The 17,357-nt window shown below is 46.2% G+C and overlaps 1 long non-coding RNA gene across 1 annotated transcript; it reads left to right on the forward strand.

Moving 5' to 3' along the window:
* The first annotated feature begins 278 nt into the window (after positions 1-278).
* Positions 279-16,591, forward strand: LOC120994874. The gene is made up of 4 exons (XR_005777489.1): positions 279-397; positions 7,701-7,705; positions 8,844-8,848; positions 16,581-16,591. It is a non-coding gene; the product is annotated as an uncharacterized LOC120994874 (long non-coding RNA).
* Positions 16,592-17,357: the final 766 nt, after the last annotated feature.

Genomic DNA, 17,357 nt, shown 5'->3' on the forward strand with positions numbered 1-17,357 from the left:
GGGGCCGTCATTGATGGTCTGTATGTGATCTGGCCTCGGTGAGGTAAGAGACGGTTTTTCTCAAGTGTCATTATTGCAGATTGCAGTCTGACACTTCAGCTGTTTAGTATGCCTGTAAGGCTGTAAGGCTGATCCGGGAAGGCTTTTACTGGGAGTAGTCAAAAGTGCTGGGTGGGTGGCTACTCCCCACGTTCCAGGCCAGGTCTTGGCAGGCTTATAAAGCAGTCAGCACTATCAGGTGGGGTGGATCTGCTTCCATCTGACAGTGAAGCTGTGGAGTCCTCTGTGCTGAAGGCTAAAGACTGCAAACAGGTGTGCAGGCCGCCTGGAAGCCTGCCAGTGAACTTTTCTGTGGCTGAGCATTCAGCCGGGTGTGAACGGACACCTAGGATTCCAGGTGAACATTGTTGTTTTTTTGCTGTGTATGAACAAGCACCATGACTGTTATGTTTTGCTGAGTGTGAATAAAACACTGAAGTTTGATTTACAACCTGGTTCCTTGCCTCTATACTGCGTCCGCTAACCTGTCTACCAGAGCAAATCCCCACAGTGGGGACACAAAGAAAGCATTGTAAGTGTGTAGTGGCACATAATGGGCAATAAATGTATGGGGAATAAAGGAGACAATCTGTGGGCACTGAGAGGATCACTATCACAGTGGGTACAAAAGGTGGCACTATTATGCTAATAGTTTGTGGAGTGCCAAAGATGTCTAGGCAGTAAACCTGGAAGAAGTCTTCATGGATATCTGGGGCCGATGAATAAGACAGTGAAAGTGAATGACTGCTGCAATCAGATATGACAACGCAGGTAAGGCCTCTTTCACACGGGCGTCGCGTGTGAGGGCCGGATAGGATGCGGGTGCGTCGCGGGAAAAAGTGCAAAGCGTTTTAATGCATTTTGCACGCGCATGAGAAAAATCGGCATGTTTGGTACCCAGAACCGAATCCGGACTTCTTCTGGGTTAGGTGTTGTGTAGATTTTATTATTTTCCCTTATAACTTGGTTATAAGGGAAAATAATAGCATTCTTAATACAGAATGCTTAGTAAAATAGGGATGGAGGGGTTAAAATAAAATTAAACTCACCTCATCCACTTGTTCGCGCAGCCTGGCTTCTCTTCTTTCTTCTTCTTTGATGACCTGGGAGGAAAAGGACCTTTGGTGACGTCACTGCGCTCATCACATGGTCTGTCACATGGTCCATCACCATGTTATAAGGGAAAATAATAAACATCGGGTCCCCATCCCGATCGTCACCTAGCAACCATGCGTTAAAATCACACTGCATCCACACTTGCTTGCGGAAGCTTGCGATTTTCACGCAGCCCCATTCACTTCTATGGGGCCTGCGTTGCATGTAAAACGCACAATATAGAACATGCTGCGATTTTCACGCAACGCACAAGTGATGCGTGAAAATCACCGCTCGTGTGCACAGCCCCATAGAAATGAATGGGTCCGGATTCAGTGCGGGTGCAATGCGTTCACCTCACGCATTGCACCCACGTGGAAAATTCGCCCGTGTGAAAGAGGCTTAAGTCTTTAGATTTAACTGTACTGTGTTCACTTATGTGATCTGTGCCTGTGTAGAACTGGTATGTGACTGTTATATGGTCACTGTATGGTGGTATTGTTGGTCTTGTATCAAGGTTTTTATTCAGTGACAGTATGATAATGTTATTCAGTCACTATATAGTGGTATAACCTACATATGCACATTGAAGAGGATTCTTTACTGTGACTATGGAGATCTCTGTCAGAGGAAGCTGTCACGGTGGCCTGGGTGTATTTCTTGAGTACAAAAATACATGTTATGGACACTAGATTACAGGTGATGGATTGTTTATCCAGGGATTTATTCTGATTGCCTGATTTTGAGTTAAAATGAGCAATATTAGCTTCCACCTCAAGAGGGGTTTGACTTCCTCTGGATCAACGTTGCAGGGCAAGGCCTGATGCACATGGCTGTATGTATTTTGTGGATACCAGCCGTGTGCGTCCTGCACTTTCATTGTTCCTTATTATAGAAATGCCTTTTCTTGTCCGCAAAATGGAAAAGAATAGGACATGTTCGAATATTTGTGGAACGCCTGCAACAGGGGAGGGCTGGCAGCCTTACTCCTGGGGGGCAAATCCAGTCAAGTGGCCAATTTTAGCCCCGCCCATTATTAAAAGCCCCTCCTACACATACTAGGCCACTCCCAACAAACACTGTACAGCTGAAATTCTATTGTTGAGGCCTGTCTCTACACATCATACGGAGAGGGAAGGCCTGTCCTGGCTGCACTGCCTGCTTCACATTATACAATAAACAGCAGGCATCAGCCAGGAAGCTCCTCCGCTCTCCTCCCTCCCCAGATCCTGCTCAAGGCTTGTGGTTTCCCTCACCATCTGCCACCCGCCTGTGGCCTGCTGCCCCCTTTCGCCGTCCTCACCCAGCTCTGAATCCTCCTTCTGCAAATGGCAGGGGGAGAAGCCAGAGCATCTCCTCTCCTACATAGCGCCCCATACCTCTTACATCCAGTGATGTCACCTTTGTTTTAGACGTTCTCTTTCTTTAACTTCTCCATTCTCCGACCGCCATGATGATTTTTCTGCCATCTCCCGTCTCTGCAGAGATTGAGAAAGAGACATTAGTTTCCCACATTTCCATCATCTTCACATCTTCTGAACACCCTTTCCTGCCACCCCCAATACTATACTGCAGAAACAGTCCCCCTGGAAATACTACTATCACACAGATAGTGCCCCCTTAAACAATTATTGGCACACAGTGCTCTAAAAAATAACTGCGCCCAGACACTAATAGTATAAAGATAATGTTCCCCAAAAATAATTGTGCTAAGCTGATACTATGCCAGGGTGCCCCCAAAGTAACAGTGCTCACCAAAATCCCACCAATAGAAATAATTCTCTGCCAGAGCACACTTAGTAGCAATAATGCCCCTATAGTGCCCTAGTAATCATGTTCCTCATAGCCCCCCAGTAGTAGTAAAGCTCCCCATAATGCCCCCTAGTAGTACTAATTCTCCCTATAATATGACAGTACATGAAATACGCCCGCTTAGTGCCCGCAGTTGAGCTAATGTCCCCATAATGTATGCCAGTATTAAATACCCCTATATAGTGCCCCAGTAAATGCCCTCATAGTGCTCCTCTCCCCCTTCCCCATAGTGTCCCCCATAATATGCCAGTAAAAAATGCCCCTTCTTAGTGCCCCCATCAGATACCCCTATAGTGCTCCTCTCCCCCACAATGTGCCAGTAAAAAATGCCCCTTCTTAGTACCACCATATGCCCCAATAGTGCTCCACTCCCCCATAGTGCCCACAAATAATGCCCCATAGTGCCGCTTTCCCCTATAGTGCCTCCCATAATGTGCCAGTAAAAAATGCCCCCTTAGTGCCACCAAATGCCATAGTGCCCCCATAATGTGCCAATACAAAAGGCCCCTTTAGAGCCCCCACTTCCCCATAGTTCCCCCGAATAATGCCTCTATAGTAACACCAGATGCCCCATAGTGCCGCTCTCCCCTATAGTGCCCCCCATAATGTGCAAATAATAAAAAAAAAAAGGCCCTTTAGAGCCCTCAGATACCCCCATAGTGCTCCTCTCCCCCATGGTGCCCCCCATAATGTGCCAGTAAGAAATGCCCCCATAGTGCCAGCTCCTCCCATAGTGCCAGCTCCCCTCACAGTGCAAGCTCCCGCCCATAGTGCCAGCCCCCCCACAGTGTCAGCCCCCCATAGTGCCAGCTCACCCCATAGTGCCAGCTCCCCCCCATAGTGCTAGCTCCCCCCCATAGTGCCAGCTCCCCCCCATAGTGCCAGCCCCCCCATTGTGCCAGCCCCCCCCATAGTGCCAGCTCCCCCATAGTGCCAGCCCCCCATAGTGTCAGCCCCCCATAGTGCCAGCCCCCTTATAGTGCCAGCCCCCCCATAGTGCCAGCTCCCCCATAGTGCCAGCCCCCCTATAGTGCCAGCTCCTCCTATAGTGCAAGCCCCCCATAGTGCCAGCTCCCCCATAGCCATAGTGCCAGCTCCCCCATAGCCATAGTGCCAGCTCCCTCATAGCCATAGTTCCAGCTCCCCCCATAGTGCCAGCTCCCCCTCATAGTGCCAGCTCCCCCCCATAGTGCCAGCTCCCCAATAGCCAAAGTGACAGCTCTCCCCGCAAAGAAAAAAAAACAAAACACTAATACTTACCTCCATCAGCAGTGATGCAGGCCTCTTCCAGCATGTGTCCCTGCTGTGTGCTGCCCGGCTCAGGCGGCGCGATGATAATGACATCATCGCGCTGCCTGAGGCGGCCTCTGATAGGCTGCATGCATTAGTGCCTGCGGCCTATCAGAAGAACAGGGGAGGGACACGCCTCTGAGGACGGCGATACAGATGAATATGGAGATGAGCGCTTCCACAATGGAAGCGCTCATCTCCTACTGCCCGCCGCCACTGCTGCCCGCCGCAATTACATCCAGGGCCGCGCCGCCTGTGGTGATCGGCGGTGCGGCCCAGCGGCCGTTTTTTTAGGGCGGCCTGGGGGGCAATTGCCTCCCTGCCCCCCGGCCCAGCCCGCCCCTGGGCTGCAAGGATGCAGACAGCACATGTATGATAATATGTGCTGTCCACATTTTCTGAAAATATGAAACAGAAATGAATGGGTTTGCATCTGAGCCACAAAACATGCAGATCTATAGGTGAAATGCACCCCTACAATTTTGTATTGGGGCCCAGGGGTTTCCTTTACTCCTCTGAATCACAGTCATTTTTATGAATAATGAGGTATTACTATATGTTTAATCAATTCACTGTTGTTTCTACATCCTTAAAGGGGTTGTCCAGCCAGTTAAAATCTTTAAATAAAATGTTCAGAATAGTGTAAATTAATAAAAGTTATACCAATCTTTTACTTCTCCCATTCTGATGATTCCCAGGTCCCCTGCCAATCGCTGTACTTATTATTGACTGCAGTGGTCACAGATCCATGCCAAGAGGGACCAGGAAGTAAAGATCCTGGTGGGGGACCCTGGAAGTGCTGGAAAAGGAGTGGCAGGGGGATTAGTAAGGTGACTATTACTTCTTGTATTATTTTACCCCATTGTGAGTGGGGGTCGTTTGAAAATTTTTTTTGTTAATTTAACTGGCTGGACAGCCCTTTAAATTGGTTTTGCTGCCTCCTCATTTTGATGACCTACTGTATCCTCAGGATAGGCCATCAGTATACGATCGGTGGGGGTCTGACACTCTACACCCCCATAACCAGCTGCTCCCTGCAGTCTTCAGTATTGGATCGACCACTTTTGGCAGAGCTGGTAGCACCGCTCCATTCAAAGTGTAGTGGGCATGCTGGGTTACTGCAGTTTAGAGCCTACCCAAGTGAATCATAACTCAGCAGAGCCACTACACTTTAAAAGGAGCTGTACTTCTGCTGCTCTTCAGTGTTAGCTCCAGAGGTTGGGGAACACATCTGATCGATGGAGGTGCAGGGTGTTGGACTCCCACCAATTGGAAATTTATTACGTATCTTGAAAATCAGTCATCAAAATCGGTAGCCCAGAAACCACCCCCCCAAAATAATCCTGATATAAAGATACAGAGCCAACAGATACAGTACTTCCTAGACCAGGGGTAGGCAACCTCCGGAACTCCAGCAAAACTACAACCCCCAGCATGCATACTTCCTCTGCGCTTCTCAGCACTCTTATAGAAATGAATAGAGCATGCTGGGAATTGTAGTTTCACAACAGATGGCGTGCCGAAGGTTGCTGACCCCAGTCCTAGACAGACCATTTCTAGAAAAGAGGAGATAACTAGGATTAGTGACCAGGGCCACACATGATCTTTGTATACCACAGGTAAACATGAGTTCGATGGTTGTGGTGACTGTTGCCAACACATTCCTAATTACCCGATCTTATCCCTTTGACATAAACGACTTTTTCATGAGTAAATATCTTCTCTGTTTACAGGTAAAATGTGCTTTGAAGCTTCGAATCTCATTGTTGAGCAGAAACCATTAAAGAATGTGTTTGATTGCTGCGTCATTGTCTGTAAACTGAATAAAGCTCGCCCTGTGTTTTCTCGCAGCGTTCCCTATTCATGTATAACGTTCTGTGGCCAATTTCTCCCTGGGAAAACAAAAACCTGGAACAATAAAGACAGATAGAATTAATGTGAAAAAGATTAGTGAAAAGCATTCCTGCCCCCTGAAGAGATGGCGGATGGCCTAGAATATGAGTGGAGAATAAAGAGGAAATATTCTGAGCAGGGGATCTCCATTTGAGGTTAAGGCCAGACCATGACAGGGCGGGGATGCCCACAATACCTGAGGAGGGAGGCCAGCAGCAGAGCAGCAATCGGAGGCTAAGCCAGCGGCATTTTAGTGGTTCACAGTCTGTGATATATAAACCATTGGAGCTGAAACCAGATTGGCCATTCCTTGTGTAAATTGATATATCGCTGGCCCAACAAGTAAGGAAATGTATAACCTTCCTTGAGTTGTGCCAACATGCTTTCCTGAGGTGAAATAAGTAAAAAGGACAGACATTAACACTTTGCTTGCGGAAGCATTTCTTTCATCATTGGAAAGTTTTTGATTATCATAGAATGGAATAGTATTTGTAATATAATTTTGCAGGGATAATCCCTGTAACCGGTTCACAAAATGGACAAAAGGGTAGGGCTGATGCAAGCCCTGCCCCAAAGTGTGTAGTTGGTGGACATTCTAGGGTGTTTTGTGGGAGCTTAAAGGGTGGGGCTTAAATGTCCCAACCTTTACTTTTTACATGTTGGCAAGCATGAATTTCTAGCACTGTTACACTACCAGTTGTGACAAGATGTATGTTGCTGCTAATTTATCACCAGTAAATATATGTCTTTGAATTAGATTTGAAATGCCACTATTATGAGTCCCACAGGTGTTGATAGACAGCTTTCTCCGATTTCAAGAATTCAAAATCTACATTGTAGCGATAGAAATGATACCTTCCAGCTTCCCATTTGCCCACATTCTGCAGTCTGGAAAAACCCAGGTTCAACTCCAATGAGATCTGTACTGGCAACCATTTCCTACTGTAATTTTTTGTAAAAAGAATCAGTCACCAGCGACTTAACTATAAAACTGGTTGCATAGGCACAAAGGGGTCATTTATTAAGAGCTGCGTTTTAGATGCTGGTCTTAATAACCCCTATATCTGGCAGTGGATCCACGCCGCAGGCCTCTACATAACTTAGGCACATCCAGCTCCAGTCTAAATGTAAGGCAGCTTTCTAGATGGCTTACTTTTAGACCATTTTCTACACCTAAATCAGGCGTAGAAAATGATGAATGAGACGGACCTGCCAGCCCTTAAAGGGGTTGTCCGGGTTCAGAGCTGAACCCGGACATACCTCCATTTTCACCCAAGCAGCCCCCCTGACTTGAGCATCGGAGCAGTTCATGCTCCGATGCTCTCCTTTGGCCTGAGCTAAATCGCGCAGGTCAAAGGCATTTTTTGGAGATCCAGTGACGTACCGGGCTCTCCATGGGGCTGACAGGAACCCCGGGGATGTCACCGGCACTGATGGGCGGGATTTAGCTCTGCCCTAGCCAGTAAAACGGCTAGGGCAGCGCTAAAGCCTGCCCATCAGTGCCGGTGACGTCACCAAACACACTGCCGGGCGGAAGCTGCCGCCCGCCAGTGTGGTATGGCAAACAAAAGAGCCCGTGCCTTGTGCGATTTTGCGCAGGGCAAGGGAGCGCATCGGAGCATGAGATGCTCCGATGCTAGCCTCAGGGGGGCTGCCTGGGTGAAAATAAGGGTATTTCCGGGTTCAGCTCTGAACCTGGACAACCCCTTTAACACCCCCAACGCAATGCCTTCTTTTCTAGAACTGGCATGAGTGGGGAAAAGTCACAATCTGTGCTGGAAATACGCCTAATATAGGTGTATTAATGAATAATAAATGACTCCCATAGTTGTGGTTCACCTGATTAAAACACTGTTTCACTTTTGTTGATTGGAGGCTCCATTCCAGAGTTATCATACTTTTTCCTAATATGTAAATTTGGCTAGTTTCACACTAGCATTGTGAGATCTGGCAGGGGACAGGCTGCTGGGTCTCTCTGAATCCAGCATTGCTGGAAGACACTGCATTCCTGTCCAGCCCCATTAAACTATAAAGGGGGCCAACGGAAATCAAGGGAAAAGCCTGCCAGATCTCTCAACACTAGTGTGAAACTAGCCTTAGGCATTTGGCGCCATTTTACTGCGAGCTCGCGCATGCGCAGTTCTTTCCCTGAAGCTGATGCCAGCACAGGGAAGGAACACTATACCGGCACTGCGCATGCGCGAGCTCGCGCATCGCGAGATTACGGCTATCTATCGTTGATGAAAGGAGGAGACATAGGCGGTGTTGGGCTCCTTCACAGGCGAGTGTGGCTGGGCACGGCTGGGCACAAGGAAGGTTAGTGCAGCCCCTTGGACACATTCAACACTCATTTGCATATCTATAAAATCCATTTTTAAAGAAATTAAAACCACACAGCCCTATAGGACACATATATTGCGGACATGCTAGCGGCGATGTAGCCGTGCATGTCCGTATCTCTATAGCCCCAAACCTGGTGACAGAAACCCTTTAACATTAAAGGAGTCCACCAGCTAGTGCAACAATAGTTTCCTCCCTCTCCCATTCTCTTTTGTGGCAGCCAGGCCACATCTACGAGCAGAACAGTGTCTTTGTCATCATCATAATCACTTACTGCTTCTGCCAATCAGACTCATCTCTGTCCTCAGCCATCGATAACAGAATGTGTGGCCAGGAAACAACTCTACATGCCCAACAATCCGATGGTATGCAAGCTTAAGTCCTACCTGACCAAGTTGCTGTCGGTGCAGTTGCTGCCATACCGTTTAGTAGAGTCTACTGTTTTTATGGAGCTGATGGTGTGCGGCACGCTCATCCTTGCTGGAAGATACCTAACTGGCATTATTTCTCCCAAAAAGCCATCCCTGCCTTGTACTCTCATGGGCCGCTCCTTGCAATTGTCACAGTACAACAAGGTGCACACCAGGATAAACAACTTGAGCAGCTCTTACGGGCAGGGACAGTATATGTTCAGGGTCCACTGGGTCAATGTTTTTCAAGGCATGGGCGAGTCAGAATCCCAACAACAAGGAAGAGTACTTTTGACACCTCCACATTTGTGTTGGCCTTGCTCCTACACCAGAAAAGTATGCGCCTACTCCAGTTCCTCCATGTGTAAGCTGTGTACCAGGGTGGGCTCCCCAGGATACAGCGAAGTCACGAATTAGGAAATCCACTCTAACACCAGCTTTTGCCAAAACAGAATTTTACTAACACGTGGTAATAAACACAACTACAAATTCTGAGAACATAAAATTAATTTGCAAACACCCAGCCCGAAGGCTGAGATCTCTGTGTTGCACAGAACGGCACCCTCTGATGGATGCCGGAGGATATTTTGCGGTAATTTACCTACTGGGGGGCACAACTAAAACTGCCTCGCTGTACCTATTATTACTCTGAAACTGTCACGGCTGTCATGGTCTGGTGGTAGTGGACCGTGACACTTTACCGTGCATGCTTGTTGCTGGTGGCAACGTGTTGTTAGCATGATTTTTCACTTCCCCTTTAATGCTGGTATTCCTTCACATTTTGGTTTGTTTAGGGTTAAAGGAGTGTGCAAGGTGGAGCTGGGTGTGGCCTCATGGTTCTTATACTGGAGTTCTGAGCATAATGTTTGTTGTATGTCTGCCTTTGTATGAGTAGGAGCTTTGCTCCTCTCTGGATGTGTCCGTGAGGGCCTCCTTGTTGGACATAGATTGTCATCCCTTATGTATTCTCCATGTTCCCTACCTTACCTGTGTCAGATGTCAAAATCAGAGGGTGTAATACCCTGGAGTGGTATTACCATTTTGTCACTCTGCTAATGTCTCTAATGGTTAACATAAATGTCATCCTGTGTATTTTTTACAGGTCCTTCACATTGTGCATTTATAATTTTGCTAAGTAACTGTTATGTTTATGTACTGTGCCTGGTTTACCAGCAGGTGGCAGCAGATATGGCAGAGATATCTTTAGTCAGAATGCAATTTTCCATTCCATTCTTCCGCCTTTTGGGCAGAAGTAGGCTAGTCCTGATTCCTACCCAAGGGAGGGGCTGTAGGCAGTCTAGTCAGAGTAAGCTAGGGCAGCATGAGATGCAGACGTGCCCATGATGTAGTAGCAAGGGGAAGGTTCCCCTGCTGCAGCAGGAGTCTCTCCAGAGGGAAGTAGCTCATAGAGCACCATGACATCTTACAGATCTACAGACAGAGTGTCACTAGGGGGTCGACAGCCAAAGGCACCCCACTTCAGAGATATCAGAACAGTCCTAAAGTCCAGCTACCAGACTAAAGCCGAGTTTAGCACAGCAGAGAGAGAAAGCAGAGTACTCAAGTTTGCCTGACAGTTAATGCCAAAGCCTGCTGGAACCAAGAGAAAGCCTGAATATTGTATGGATACAAGTTGATGCAAGTAAAGCTGTTGAAGTTTATCAAAGTCTGGACTCGACTTATTCTCCACCTTCACTATTACTCATCCCCTTTATTGCTTCGGAGCCAAACCCTGGGGAGCGACGGTATCCAGGTAGGAGCACCGTGACACACACAGACTATTAAGTGCTGCACCACACCACTCGGCATTCTTATAAACCTGGGACATGATCAGCCCTAGGGGGCGGCACGTTGCACATGCTTCCAGGTAAGGAATATCTCCACTGGGTGGAAATCAGGGAAGGCATTCATTCATAGTAATGAGCCTGAGCCTGAACTAGGCTTCCAGGCTCATTACTTGTATATTACAGTTCAAACCAGCAGGTGGCAGCACTGAACTGTAATATAGTGATTTCTGTATAGAATGGAGCAAATTCCATTATTTTATACAAATTGCAATTTGATGATTGCAGGTTGTGGTCCAATTAGAACAAAAAGTTAAAAAAAGTTTTGAAAAATATAAAAGAAAAAAATATTAAAATTCAAATCACCCTTCTTTCCCCAACACCAAAATCAAAATAACTAAACAATTAAAAAACATCATGACTATCCCATAAGGTGAATGGCGTAATGTCAAAAAAAAAAAATGGCCAATTTGCCTTTTTTTCATCACTTTACTTCCCGAAGAAATGTAATAAAAAGTTATCAAGTCGAACACCCCCCACAATGGTATTAGCAAAAACATAGACCGCCCTGCAAAAAGTGAGCCCTCACACATCTTCGTAGAAATAACTATAAAAAAGTTATGGAGGTCAGATTACAGCGATGACAAAAATAAATTCATTTATTAAAAAGTTTTTTTTTTTTTTTCAGTAACGGCAAGAAAAAATATACATATATGGTATCACTGTAATCATGCTGACCTGGAAAATAAGGAGCACAAATCAGTTTTACTGCATAGTGAACACTGTAAAAACAAAACCCATAAACCGGTGGCAGAAATGCGTTTAAATTCAACCTTATTTGGAGTTTTTTCCCACTTCTCACTACACTGTATGCATTATTAAATGGTAGCATTACGAAGTACAACTTGTCCCACAAAAAACAGGCCCTCAATCAGCTATGTGAATGGAAAAGTAAAAACAGTTATGGCTCCGGGAAGGCGGGAGCGAAATACAAAAATGCTAAAATGCTGTGTCAGGAAAGGGTTAATTCCAGAATGCGCTCCTTCGATTCACATTACCTCCACTTTTACAGAGTATTGTAACTGATTGCTATTCTTTTTGACAGAAAATTAATCCTTGTATCAAATCCAGTTTTAGTGAGTTTTATTTCTTTTTGCCTTAATGTGTTTCATATGTGGATAACTGGCCATACAGAGAAGTTACCAGCTCTCATTCATATATCTGGCCTATAAAACCAAAACATCTTTTGTTTTACTTTTTTCCTTAAGCATACACAAATTACTTAATTTACTTTCCTTTTACATAAAAGATGTAACCATCTTGTTTCATAAAAAATGTCCAGGCCAGGTATGTACACATTCATTTTGTCATTTAAATGAGTATTTTTGGATTTATTGGATTATAGACATCTTAGAAGAGTCAAAAATAGTTCACCTATCTCAAGAATAGGTCATCAATGATAGAAATATGTTTGTGCTATGTAAGTAAAAGGAGCAGTCTCTTGCACTGTAAATTGCAAATGTGGATAACTGCTAAAGGTTAATTGTTAGTTAAAAGTTGAATGTTGAGATATACGGCGCAGTCAGTGGCAGCTGTGTAAGGATCCGGAGGTATGCAGGTGTCAGTGAGCAGGTAAGTATACTCTAGAGGAGGGGCCCATGCAGTCTGGGGGTCATTATAGGGATTGGATAACTCCTTTAACATGGGCAGTCTGGGTTAGGTTGCAGTGGAGACCAGATGGTCCAGCTTCCTCTGGTTAGTTAGAGTATCTAATCAGAAAAGCTAGAGACAAGACGTTCATGTGTGAGCTCCGTCTCAATATGAAGCCTCATTCAGGCAACACTATTCCTGAGATTGAACAGCTGCGAAAGATTTAGAACCATAATGGCCATGCATTGAATTCAGGCAGTAAGGTACAGCTTGATTATGGCATTAAGACTTTACTGCCTTTAGAAAAAGTTAATTGCCTCTGGCACGTAGCACACTTTGAGATGAACTGGCATTCAGATGTAAGGTCTGCACCCCTCAGCCTGGGAATTGCAGAAAAAGTTAAGAAGAATGGAACTGCATGCCTGTGGTTATTGGGAAAGATTGCAAAGAGCGTGTTTAGAGTGAGAGTCAGGGAGGATTAATGGTCACATGATGCAAGGGGATCCAGTCACCACCGTGACCAGTGATTGGCTGCAGCTATGTAAAACCAGATGTTTTCAGCAAGGGAGCCTAGTGGGGCAACACTGGCAGGGAGGAGAAGTAGAGTGGGGAGATAATGCCGAGAAGCATGCTTCACTTTACAGGTATGGCCAAGTGGTAGTGGTGGTGGTGGAGGGGGTGTTGTCCAAAAAATTCCCATTCTTGCATAACACCTTTAAGGCTGATAGATACTTTACTACAGTGAGAAAGACATTGCTAATCCACCCTTTCACATTTTGACATAGCCCTGGAGAGCCGTATCTTAATTCTGTACCCCTCACCCTGGTGAATAAAAGAAAAGTTTGCAAGAACCTTATTGCCATCCTTAGATTCTGCAGAGTACGACTTTGGAAAGATAGAGAGAATGAGTACTACAACCCCCATCATTTCTCATATCCATACATTGCTACCGGGAAAGATCTGCATTGTGAATTGTTCTTAACTGTCTTTTGATACAGTTGAATATACTACAACTCCCATTCTGCCCTTTTGTAAAGTGAGACTTGCCTATTTTCTACAGCTGGCTTTACTAACTACAGCACCATTCACCGGCGACAGCACCTACATCTTCTGTCTTGCACCCTTACCAAATACATAACTGCATGGGCACCCCAACTACCATCAGTCAGGAGCCCCAACATCAGAGTGTGCCAAAAAGAAAGAAAGGTTGCACCTTTCAGTCATAGCCTGGCCCTATAAAATATTGGTGTGAAAACTGGTCTCCCGCATCCGCACTTTCCTTAACTTTGAATCTGTGAAAATGCTTGTACATGCCCTCATCATCTCCCGCCAAGACTACAGTACTGCAACATTCTCCTCTGTGGCCTTCCATCTAGCACTCTCGCACCCCTCCAATCTATCCTCAACTCTGCTGCCCGACTAATCCACCTCTCACCCTGTTACTCCTCTGCCTCCCCCCTCTGCCAATCCCTTAACTGGCTCCCCATTGCCCAGCGAATTCAGTTCAAAATACTAACAAATACATACAAGGCCATCCACAACCTGTTCCCTCCCTACATCTCTGAGCTACTTTCCCGATACATCCCCACATGCAATCTCCGATCCTCACAAGACCTCCTTCTCTCCTCTTATAACCTCTTCCCCCAATTGCCTCCAAGATTTCTCCCGTGCATCCCCCACACTCTGGAACTCACTACCCCAACATATCAGACTCTCACCTACAGTGGAATCCTTCAAAAGAAACCTGAAAACCCACCTCTTCAGACAAGCCTACAACCAGTGACCCTGCTGCCTCTATACCGCCATGACCAACTTCACCCGCACCTACTGTGTCCTTCTCCCATACCATGTAGATTGTAAGCCCTCACGGGCAGGGCCCGCTCTCCTTCTGTACCAGTTTGTAACTCGTCTTGTTTATGATTAGTGCAATTGTCTGTATCATGTATGTATACCTCTTCTCATATGTACAGAGCTATGGAATGAATGGCGCTTTAATAATAAATAATAATAATAATAATAATAACTGCCACTGTGATTTATGTCAATAACTGTTGCAACCAGAGCCACTACCACTCCCATCACCTGCTTCACCCCTCCTGGCTGCAGATAACTTAGTGTCATTGATTTATTAATACTGCTACAAGGACAGGTTTTACTAATGTCTGCTCTCAGTTCACACTACATGCTCCAATGTGCCCATAGGCATTCGTAGCTAAAAAATGCCAAAAAGATATTCTTTTGTCATATATTTGGCTGCTATATGTTGGCATCTTGCAGCCAAAAGCAGTTAAAGGGGATGTCTAGGATTTAAAATGTGTAACTGGTGTTTCAGGTAATTTCTGAGAATAAGCTGCCATGTGGGTATACATGAGGAATAATACCATAGTAACCTGTATCTGCAATTTTTTGCATTTTCTGTCTGTAATCTGTCTGGAATTCTCAACTTCATAGCTGTTGAGTGGGAACTAGTTGATCATCATATTGTCACGGCTGAGGATGGGGAAAACCCTCAGCCGTGCGATTCCAGAAGATGTAAGTGGCTACTCGGCCAGGACAACAGAATTAGGGAGCAGGTGACCTCCTAATCTGACCCTGACTCCTAACCATATGAGCCAACCCTGATGGTGGGAGGGCTCATACACCGGAACCTAATAATCCCTGCTAGCAATCAGGATTGCCCTGGAACAAGGAGCAGGGTAAGACGACCTGTTCCTCCTAGGCACGGAGGAACAGGAGTCTCACTTGCCAAGCTGCAAGGAAAAGGGGTACCAAAAACAGACCTATGGATATGGCAGGTGAACTGCACTAGTTCCACCTACCTGCCACAGCCTTGCTGACTGGATCCCTGTGCTGACACGCTGATGTCCACACCATACTTAAATGGACACAGCCAACACACATACACACACACAGGAACCCAGATCCATAGCTGCATTAAATAACAAAAGGAATACAACATCAACTAAGGCCTCTTTCACACTTGCGTTGTTGGGATCCGGCATGCACTTCCGTTGCCGGAGGTGCCTGCCGGATCCGTAACAACGCAAGTGTACTGAAAGCATTTGAAGACGGAACCGTCTTCCAAATGCTTTCAGTGTTACTATGGCACCCAGGACGCTATTAAAGTCCTGGTTGCCATAGTAGTAGTGGGGAGCGGTATACTTACAGTCCGTGCGGCTCCCCGGGCGCTCCAGAATGACGTCAGAGCGCCCCATGCGCATGGATGACGTGATCCATGTGATCACGTGATCCATGCGCTTGGGGCGCCCTGACGTCACTCTGGAGCGCCCGGGGAGCCGCACGGACGGTAAGTATGCTGCTCCCCTGCTCCCCGCTACACTTACCATGGCTGTCAGGACTTTAGCGTCCCGGCAGCCATGGTAACTATTCAGAAAAAGCTAAATGTCGGATGCGGCAATGCGCCGAAACGACGTTTAGCTTAAGGCCGGATCCGGATTAATGCCTTTCAATGGGCATTGATCCCGGATCCGGCCTTGCGGCAAGTCTTCAGGATTTTTGGCAGGAGCAAAAAGCGCAGCATGCTGCGGTATTTTCTCCGGCCAAAAAACGTTCCGTACCGGAACTGAAGACATCCTGATGCATCCTGAACGGATTACTCTCCATTCAGAATGCATTAGGATAATCCTGATCAGTATTCTTCCGGCATAGAGTCCCGACGACGGAACTCTATGCCGGAAGACAATAACGCAAGTGTGAAAGAGCCCTTAACGTATAAACATCTATGACCACAAGGGTGGCCCTCACTGGCAGATTGTATAAAGTAGGAGGATGACTCCAGCAGACCATGGCTGAAGTACCCCTCTGACTACTGCTCTCAGCAGAGGCTAAATAGCCCATGTAGCCACATCCACACAGACACACCCAGTGTTCACGCACACAGAAGGGAGTTAACCCTTCCTACACCAGGCAAGGGAAAACAGCCACATACAGGGGAAGTGTACAAACACTTATCACACTGCAGCTGTTACCGCATGCAATGACATGCATGGCAACCGTGTCCTGGGAGTCAGCCAGAAGGCCGAGACACTGCCACCACATGTACACAATACAACACGTTGCCTCGGGCAGCCACAAGTGAAGGGAAAATGTCACAGTGCACACACCCAAACCTCGTGCACACCAAGCTGCTATACTGCCAAGTACAAACATGTTGCCAGTGGCAACCACATGTGAGGCAACAATCCAGCCGCCCTCACAATGTGATTGACAAAAACCAAACCGCAGGCAACTGCATGCGGATCAGGAGTCACGACCATGACCATGGTCGTGACACATATCTGCCCCAACATGGATAACGAGGATTATCTGCTCCATCTGCAGCACCCCCTCAGAAGCAGCAGCAGTAATTGAGTCCATCACACAGTAGAACTGAGCAGTTTAGGTGTAAATCCAGCAGTATAAGACAGTAAATCACTAACAAGTCTCTCCTAAACTCTTCTGTTTGTGCTTGTGTGTAGCCACCCTCCCATCTCCCACTCCTATCCCTGGCCCTCTACATAGACTTCTATGTAATCTGATCCTCCAGTGAGCAGGCAGCCTGTCTTCACTGAAGACATATCTAAGCAGTACATTGACATTTAGCAAACATGATGTGGTAGCAAGAAAGGAACCTGATAAGAGGAGAAGGAAGCATCTTTATCTAATAAGATATACTGTATTACAAAGTTTCTTGTACTCACCTCTACTATTAATTTATGAAAAACAAATGAAACAGCAGTTATTCTTTAAGAATTGAATTGATGACCTATTCCTGGAAATTCGCATTTTCAAAATTGGAACGCCAGACACCATGCCGATGCCCACTCCTGATTCCTCCATACAGGTGAATGTGTTCTATTCACATATGTCCATTTGAAACAGCTGGTTAGTTAGATTTAGCCTCAGTGTGATTTGACTTTATGTAGGTGTGTCAACCGATCTTATTTTTGATTGGGCAGTCATGAATGTGGGATGAGCTATTTTTTAGATGTATATGTTGGTAGTCACATTTGTAACATATGCTTGACAAAGGCTATACTTAGCC

The sequence above is a fragment of the Bufo bufo genome, chromosome 3 (genome assembly GCF_905171765.1).
Source record: "Bufo bufo chromosome 3, aBufBuf1.1, whole genome shotgun sequence".
Lineage (NCBI taxonomy): Eukaryota > Metazoa > Chordata > Amphibia > Anura > Bufonidae > Bufo > Bufo bufo.